The sequence below is a fragment of the Phyllostomus discolor genome, chromosome 8 (genome assembly GCF_004126475.2).
Source record: "Phyllostomus discolor isolate MPI-MPIP mPhyDis1 chromosome 8, mPhyDis1.pri.v3, whole genome shotgun sequence".
Lineage (NCBI taxonomy): Eukaryota > Metazoa > Chordata > Mammalia > Chiroptera > Phyllostomidae > Phyllostomus > Phyllostomus discolor.
This window is the reverse complement of record NC_040910.2, coordinates 86,076,998-86,086,699: the sequence shown is the minus strand read 5'-3', so window position 1 is coordinate 86,086,699 and position 9,702 is coordinate 86,076,998. Positions and strand designations below refer to the sequence as shown.

The 9,702-nt window shown below is 40.4% G+C and overlaps 1 protein-coding gene across 2 annotated transcripts in view; it reads left to right on the top strand.

The window, feature by feature from the left end:
• The first annotated feature begins 2,990 nt into the window (after window positions 1-2,990).
• KCNJ16 (potassium inwardly rectifying channel subfamily J member 16) overlaps window positions 2,991-9,702 on the top strand; it is a 46,821-nt gene continuing 40,109 nt past the window's right edge. For both annotated transcript variants that reach the window (XM_036033439.1, XM_028520429.2), the window contains exon 1: window positions 2,991-3,177. The gene's annotated coding sequence lies outside the window, so the exon portion shown is untranslated. The remainder of the gene's footprint in view (window positions 3,178-9,702) is intronic.

Sequence of the window (9,702 nt, the reverse complement as noted above, 5' to 3'; positions counted from 1 at the left end):
AAAGATGAATGCGCTTCAGTTGGTTCTTACCACCGGTGTTCGCAATGCAGCGAAGGAGATGGCACGTGCCACCAGGAGCCGCACCGTGTGGATTGAAAGGGAGAGTGTGTTTAGAAGTTTGTTTCTTTAGGAATTATTTTAAAAATGACTATAGATTGTTTAGAGAAGGCAAGGAAGGAAGGCGTTAGTTAAAGGAAACTTGAAGGAAAGATAGGATTTTTTAAAGAGTTTCTTTTTAGAGCAGTTTTAGACTTACAGTGAAATTGAGGGAAGGCATAGAGATGCCCCGTGTACCCCGGCTCCCACCCATGGACAACCTCCTTCATCACCAACATCACTCACCAGAAATGATACACTTTTTTAGCAAAAATGAGCCTACCTGGACACCTCATTATCACCTCAAGTCCATAGTGTTCCTGAGGCTTCACCCTTGGGTTTGGACAAGTCTGTAGGAACTTGTATACATCATTGTAACACCACACAGTCTTTGCACTGCTCTAAAAATCCCCTGTGCTCTGCCCGTTCATCCTGCCCCTGCCAGCCCTCTGCCTGCTGCCCCCTGATCTTTTTATTGTCTGTGTAAGTTCACCTTTTCCAGAGTGTTGTCGAGCAATACAGGGTGGGGTGAAGGTAAGTTCACAGTTGTGAGTGCAAAACACAGTTTATTCTCATATTATTATTATTTATTAATTATTGTACTTTTCCATATGAACAACTATAAACCTACTTTTTCCCCATCCTGTACCTATTTCTCCATGTTTTTTCAAGGCTCGATAGCTCATGTCTTCTTTCGCACTGAATAATATTCCATTTTCTGGATACACCACAGTTTATTTACCAGCTGAGGGAAGACGTTTTGTTTTGGCAATTATAAACAAAGCTGCTATAAACATCCATGTGCAGGTATTTGTGTGAACATGAACTTTTAACTTTTAACTTTTAACTTTTTTGGGTGAAGACCAAGGAGCATGGTCACTGGATGGTACTTAGAAAGGTAGGTTTTTAAATGATAGAAATTCAGTTGACTTGAAGTTCCCCATGTGATAATCATTAATCAGAAAGGAGGAACATGGTGTTTGAAGAACAGTGAATTGTATGATTTACAAAGCTCAGGGATTGGCAAGCAGTTTTCTGTAAAGGGCCACACAGTAGATATCTCAGGCTTTGAGGGCCACATGGACTCTGTCGAGACTCTGAAGGTCTCTGTTTTTCCACTTACATGTGTGTATGGGTGTGTCAGATGTTCTGGGAATTTACTTCAAACAAAGAAATGAAGCCACACTGTGATGACATGACTCAGTGGGAGCTGGGAAGACATCCAGCTTCCCCGTCTCGCTTCCTGCGCTGCCTCCTCTGTGGTCTTTTTCATGCTGTGCAGTTCAGATGCCTTATCTCCTCGGATCAGTCCAAACATGCACCCAAACACAGCCACCTTCCCTGAAACCCACCTTGCAGGGCAGAGGGAGTTACGTGCATCACTGTGCTCTTTTAAATGTCCTTTTGGATGGAACACTGACACAGGGAGCTCAGCTTTCCAGCAAGCCAGTAATTAAACAGAGTAATTGATCATACTAAAGTATCAAGTCAGGTTTATTATAGCTACACCATAATGAAAGTTGCTGTAATTAGTATGAAAGTATAGATATCTTTCTAGTGTTCAGGTTTCTTTGCAGAGAAGTTAACCTCAGGGTCCAGTACTTTACTGACATTTATGGGTGATTGACAAGGTTGGTCCCTTGGAGGGTTCAAAATCTCTTCCCTGTTATGAACAAACAGGTTGCATTTTATGTGCCATCAGAATGTAAACGCCTGAACAGGTTTGGAGCACTAAGGATTTGCCTTAGGTTGGTGTTTGTGTTGTTCTTGTTGTTGTTGTTGTTGTCATTATCAGCGCCATTTTACAGGTGAAGAAGCTGAGGTGCACACAGGTTAAGCAGCTCCCAGAGTCACAAAACTAATAAATAACGAGACCAACATTGAAATCCAATCTTGCTTCCTTGAGTGTTCATATTTTTAAAAGTGGAAACACAAAGCAAACAGCCCCCAAACAGCAACTATGGTCAGCACCTAGAAATGGCCCCTTCGGTTTGGAGGGTCAGCCAAACTGGATGGGGCAACCAGACCCCCTGGTTACCGGTGCTCCTTGGAAAAAAGAAAAAAATACTAATTCCTCGCCCAGTACAATACCGCTTTTGAGTGCTTCTGGTTACAGCTCCCCCAGGGTTGGAATTGCTTAGAATTGTTATTTAGTTTCCCGTGGCTGCCTTTTGCATTTTTAGGAACTCTCTCTAGATGCTCCCATTTTAAAGCCAGCTCTACCCTTACCGGTTCAATTTTCTGACTTCTAGTCAGCCACCTCACCTGCATGACCCCCGCCACATTCCTTTTCGCCCCTGAGAACCTGGGGCCGGGCTGGAAGAGCTGCCTGCACACAGACTGCACATTCTGGTGTGGCCCACAGCCAATCTTGTGTTTATCCTCTCTGTCTCAAGCTGCAGTTCTGGGCTTGGGAGAGGGGGGACCCTCCAGCCTGGTCTCTGTCTTCTATTTCTCAGGGCTTCTTTGGAACTGGGCGGCACTTGGCAAATAACCACTAAAAGCATGTTGAATAAAGGCAAGGATGGATGCTTAGCTATTTCTGGTTGTCTTGTCTCAGTTTTCATTGGCATTCAATCTCAACTCTCACCTGCTATGATGCAGACAAAGACTTCTGGTTAAGGAGGGTTTCTTTGCATTGCTCAAAGTCTGAAAGCCGGCAGGAAGAGTTCCATGGGTTAGCTCCCAGCATCCCTGTTTGTAAATATTTGAGTCACTTACTGGCATTGTTGAGCACATTTCTGGCCCAAGAAAATTTTTCTCCTTTATATCCCTGACCGAGTGGAAACTTAGTCAGGGTTTGCTTGAATGACCTTCACGCTGTACCTTCCCCACAGGTACAGAGGTGGGGAGGTAACCTCAGTCTCAGCTGACCGGCTATCGCCCGCTTTATAAGATGCCAAGGGCTACCTATGTAGATTCCCAGGGTGGAATTGTAGGAACAAACAATGTCAATGGTTAACCCAGGTTCTTGGTGTCTGGACCTTTTCTTTCCTTTATTATTAACCAGAGAATGTTTTTTCCCAGTGCTCAGCCGTAGGCACCCAGCTCATAGATCTTCTGTGGGGAGAGTGAATAAAGGTAAGCTTTGTTCTATTTTTGTTATTATACAGGGTCGTGCAGCCTATGCTGTGCCCATGCTGGATTCTGTTTAGGGAGCCACAGTGTTCTGTATCTAGCAGTATAAATATCAATGTTGAATTAAATGCAATAAAGGTAATTTCGTTTCCTATCCAAGTGCTTCAAGTAGGAGTCAGGGTGTCATCCCTTGAGTTCTTTTGAAGATTTGCTCAGAAGTAGTTTCAAATCAGTCTTTACAGAATTTATTAAACAATCTTCATGCCATTATATGTGTAAATGTCTAAAAGTGATTTCATCATATTCCATATTCAATGCCAGATGGAATATTCTATAATTCTTTTCAGAAGCAAATGATTACATCCTGTCTTATGAATATAGAACTTCAAGCATTGAAATATGCATCTACATACCACCTAAAAAAACTTCAAGAAAAATAGGTTAATTTTTCTGAGAATTGTATATAATGATATGAGAGAGAATAAAAACATCCACTTTCTAGATTGATTTTAACATAAATTAAGAAGTAAAGAACTCTCTTCTGTTGTAATGACTTTCCTCTCTCTAAAGCTTTTTTTCTGGTCCATTAAAATTGCAGAACTTCCGTCTCTGGGTATTTATTCAGAGAACTGTAGATCTTTCTATCCCTTCTCCCTGGCTGCCATGAATTCTGTAATGTATATAATTGAGCTGTGTCTCTTGTTGTCGGGTGTAGGTGGTAAGAAAGAATTTTACTATAAATCAGATGATTTTGATCATATGCATTACACTCTTATGCAGTCATGTGAACAGAAAGAGCTTCATGAAAAAGGGACTGGAGTGTTTCTGCTGAATATTAGGCTTATAGCTATAAGAGTCAGACCCTTAAGAAGAAAGAGCACATTAATGTATCTTTGCCGCTTTACTTTGGGGAATGTAAACGAACCATTCCCTATGTCAGATTTTAAGCAATAAAGTGACATGGGGTGTTGTATCTGCACCATAGCTGTTTTGTAGAATATCATGTAAGGAGTTCTACAATGAAGCCAAAAAGAAGTTTCAGAGTGAACACGGTCTAGAGTTCAATTCAATTCAAATGAGAAGAGAGAGACAGAGGAACAGAGAGGCAGAGACAGATGGACAGCAAGAGAACTAGAGCGACTGATGGAATTCCTGCTTGGCTTTATTTTTAGAACATGAGAATATGAGAATTGTGGTAACTCTGAGACATCAGTCTCATACAAAACAAGACCGTGACAACATTTGACACTGGAGGAAAAGAATGCAGTGGGCAGGGCACTCAGTAAGGTATTTTAATGCATTTTCCTAAATTAGTACACTTGGACTTGCAAGAGAACAAGTTTTCAAGGACTTTGAGAAATTATGTTTCTTTCATTATACATGTTAATGGTGAGTCCAAGTTAAGGCTTGGATGTATATTAGTTGAAAATTAGAACTTGGCAAAAAGTGCAGTTGTGTGGAAAACAATAGATATATAAAAGGGTATCCAGAGTAAATATTTGGTGCCAAAACAACCCATATAGTTAGTGGAACCTTCTCTTTTTTGAATTTGAAAAACCCACCATTTGAACAAACTGTTCACCTGTTGTCTCATATGAATTTATCCTTGAGTAATCTGTTACTTCCTTGTTCCAGGAAAAGTGGCCTCGACCCTAACTTTAGGAATACAGGATGGAAAATTTCATGATTTTAGGCATCAGATAGATTACAACTACTTGTGTGGTGAGGCGGGTGAAGAGATAAGCATTTTTGTGCTTATTATGTTCTGAATGCTTAAATACTATATTCATTGGATCTTCAACTCAGCTTTGAGAAGAGCTATGACATTCATTTTATAGAGCAAGCTTAGATTTTCCACTTTCTGGCTGTACAATCTTGGGAAAGTCATGTAACTTCTTCAAGTCTAAGATTCAAACTCAGTCTCGTCTGAATTCTAAATGCAGTTTGGCCAAAGGGGAAGTGTTCTTTTCACTGAGGCAAAGAGCTGGTGAGTGTGAAGGACTCCCCCGGTACAGCCTTCTAGTGGCTCTGTTTCCTCTTCCACTAGCTTTGCTTTCTCTGCTGTGTGTTCGGGCTCTTATATATTCTCTCACGTATTTTTATGCAGTTTATTTTTTATGCACATGAGTCCTGCCTCCAAGGAATCATCTGCACAACAGCAGCAATTAGTCAGGAGCTAGGAGAAGCCACTAGACACACATGGCGTGCCTTTTGGAAGCATTTACTTAACTCAACAATTTGGATGGAGAGAAGAGGAATTAAATAATTGAACTGATAAGCAGTTCCAATAATTAGTTTTACAATGAAGGTATTCTGATATATATAATATACACACATATATGTATATGTATATGTGTGTATATTTACACAGATATATTCTTTTATATACCTATATATGTATACATATACGCACATATATGTGAACATGTGTGTATATGCATATGTATATATACATATGTCTATAATGTCAGAATTCAAAATTAGCATATAATGTGAGGAAAAACTCTAAGACTGCAATACTTTGAACTTGGGGAACAGTTCTTTGTCTTATATTCTTTATCTCCCAGGATTTTGGGTAGAGATAAAGATTATAAGCTCATTTCTCTTCTGTTTTCTCACTTTTTAATGGAAAATTTTGAGAAGCTCTATTAAAGGATGATTTTTGTGATACTAAATTCTTACTTTAGATTACTACTTGGTTAGTTAATTGGCTGTGTCCCAGAAAAACATCTACTCACCCACAAATATGGCCAGTCTTTTCAAAAATCTGTACTCTTCCCATCACACGTGAGACTGTTCCAAGCAATGGGTAATTCAACATGTTCTGTCTCTGCACTGGGATAAGAATTCCAAGGTAACTTCACAAAACAAGGCACCTGGCATAATGGCTGGACCACATAAATTGTTCAGTCAATCTCTGATTCAAGGTTCTCCTGTACAGAAGCCAGAAGAACATTGAGTCAGCTGAAAAAGAGCGTAACAGCTCTCACCAACCAGCACTTGCCTGGAAGTCACGCTCAACCATCTTACAGCATTCTCATGATATGCTATTGGGTTCTATTTATAGATGGCACTGTAAAATCCTTCCCCAGCCATGCAACTAGCATTTGAGAAGGTGCCAGAACATTAGAGGCTGTAATTAGACACCAGGCTTGTCACGTCAAGAAGTTTGCTCTCTGTGTGTTTACTTGCCTTTTGTTAGGGTCAGAATTGAACCAGCTTTGTGGGTGGTTAGAGAACACTCAAGGGGAACGTTGTATGACTAATTTGAACAAATTATCTAAGACTTACGAGTTACACATATTTAAATTTAGGCTTTGTGGGAATAGGAGGTTGTTTCATTTCCTTATGACTAAAGTTTTATTTAACTGTATTAGATAACAATATTGAGCTGATGATAAGATTACACCAGTGGCCTTAGAGTTTGAAAGCTAAAGAAATATTATGAAAAATAAAACTGAACAAGGCAAAATCATAAACAAGCACACTCAAACAAAACAAACAAAAGCAAAACATGCTGTGATTTATACTTATGGGAATGAAGTACAATAGAAATCAGGACAATATTTCCCTGCATTATACTGTTGTAAGAAGAAAATGTTTTGCGTGCTTTTCCTGCACAAGTCTGTTTTCCTGGTGTGAAGAGTGGACACCATTTCTCCAGTTGTGCATGGAATTTGTGATCTGTTGGAGCAGCTTGTACAACAGAAGCACAGGAATATAGAGTGAGCAAAGCCAGGAGGTGAGAAGTCCAAAATATGTCCTGTAGACATTAGCTGTTTAGAATGTCCATGCTTCCTTTTGTGTGGAAAGTAAATGACTCTTAATTATGAACAAAGTAATACCTTGAGAATCGCTATACCATTATTGCCATGTTGTTGTAGACCTGGTTATTTTAGGGCATCAAAATAATAGCCTTCAGTGACCCCACTAACATCTAGTAGACAGAGTGTTGGTGACCTGAAAAAATGGCAGGTCCTTTCTTCTAAGTAGGTGTGCAGTAGTCATTCCATTTAGCACTAGATATATAAGACCAAGCCATAGGTTTCTTGCCATTAGGAAAGTTGATGCCTAGCAAGAGAGGACATGAGCAGAAAATCTAGCCTTGCCTGGGGAATTGAGGGAGATCTTACAGTGGAAGTCACGCTTGTATTTTAGAAGAAAGGAGAGATGTCTGTCTGGTTTATAAAAAACCTAATGTGTTTGGGAAGATGTGAGAAGTTCCGTGTGGCTGGTATGCAGGGTTCTTGGTGTGAGGGTGAAGGCAGAGTGGTAATAAGTGGAATAAAGGAGTGAGTATGACCTAGGTAGTAGCTTACATCAAAGGATGCTTATAGTGTTCACCCATACACCCCCAAATCACTCAGGACTGTAGTTCTAAAACAGAGCTAGTTCCCCATTACCTGGGACAGATTCTGGCAAAGGAAGTAAACTCAATAGGAAATATGTAGTATAGGGAAGAAATCAAAGAAGTGAATTAGTGATGTTTTCCTACTTTACAGAGGACATTTTGGTTCCAATGCAAGGTACATTCTTCCAATAAATACAACTGTCTCCAACACAAAGAACTTGGTCATTGCTTATCAGGGCTCTATTTTCTTTTGAAGTCATTCATGCCCTGTGTTTTATTGTCCCAAACTACATTACTGTTAACTTGGTGCCACTCTGCTATGTAATAGATGCCCAGAATATCTTTTCATACCTGAATGGAGTGCTTAAGATGGTTTTAGGAATTTGCCTTCAAAGGCTCAGTTCCTCTATATACCAAAGGACAAGTGGATAGACCAAAGGACACATCACAGTGCATTAGAAAGAACACTGGACCTAATGTCAGAAGTCTTTAGTATTATTGTCATTTCACGTTTACTATTATTTGACAGTAATAACTGTCCATAGTTTTCTCATCTATATAATAAACATGGCATTTCCTATTGGTTCTGCCTTGCTAATGAAGCCCCAATGATTAAGCCTATTAATATATATTTATCATAGGATTATGATAAAATTCGACCTTGTGTAATGGGTCATACAATCTATGTAAAGCTGTTGCTTCTGTGTCTGGTGCTGAACCTGAAGCTGTGAGGCAGGTAGTTGGATGGCAGATGGATGTGAAGTGGAGAGAGATGACAAGTGGGAACCAGGGAAGATTGGCCAGAGCCACCAGGGTGAAATGGAACCCATGTCCAAATCCTTGAGCCTCCAATTAGATAATGGGGGGTGGCCAGCAGGGAAAGCCACTGCCCTCCATCATGTAACCCAGCAGTCACAGGAACTGTAGGAGGAGACCCAGCGGGGACTGTGACTCACCCACTTGCTGCCCTGGGCCAACAGTATGATCCAACAGTCAGCGACAACCTGCGTGAGCAGCCACACTATGCCTCTTGCCCTTCACTGACCTTCTGATATAAAAAGAATGTGGCTATTAGGTCACTGTTGCCTTACATCATGCAAAGTGTCTCCATGGCCCAGGCTAACCTGGAACTGTGAAGGGAATGGAATTCTGGGACGTGTAGTCCCCGTCAAGCTAAAATAAAACAATCCAAATCAATCACCTCTGGCACCTGCCATTCAGGATATGAAACAAATGATTGAGACATAGTTCCTGCCTCCAAATAGCTACCTGTGCAGTGGGGGAGAACCTTGATTCACCTCAGTATGCATTATTGATTCACCTTGAACTGCTTTGCCACGTTTCCACGATAAACGCACAGGAACAAGCTTTGGAAATGTTAAAGTTTTAACAGTTTTTCAGCGTCTCATTTTGGCTATTTGGCATTAGATTATCTCTGTTTTTAAAAGTAAACACTGGGAAATAAGTTCATTCTAGATATTTTGAAAAGCTTAGATTCCCCAAGATCCCTTGTTTTTTTATGCATGTCACTCAGGAGGGTGGTGGTGCTGAATGGATAGCAACCAAATGCCCATGCCACCCCTGGTCCTTTTGGTCCTTCCGTCCCTCTGACCGCACCTGTGCACACGCCACCAGCCGTTGGTCCAGAGGTGGTGTTTGTCCTGCTGAAGCATAACCGACTCCTCTCTTAAGCTGAGAATAGTAACAGATACACTGATGGCAGCAAAATTCCTCATCCACTATTTTTTTAAAAAGCATCAAAAATAGGAAATAGCCTCAAAATATTATGCCAAAGCTGTAGTATGAAAACTGCTTGTGTACCTGCATTGCCTTGCGTAGGTTTTCCCTGATGTTTCTTTATGAGTTTATGTTTGACTAACTCTCTCACCTTAATCTCCTGCCTTGGTTTTGCTTTCCATCAAGCTGTCTAAAAGGGTAGATTTGGTGTATTTCAAAGACTTCACATTTTCTCCATATCAGGAAGATAGTGTCAGAATGATAAGCAGCCTCATCGTTTCATTGAAGGATTTATCTCCACATCTCAAATGTCCTGTTGCCAAAGTCAAGAAGAGAGGATATTTTTTGGTGATTATTCCATGACTTACATGAGACTGTAGGGAGAAACTTAGGAAAACATTCCTCTATCAGTGACAAAAGTGCCATTTCATAGCAGAAAC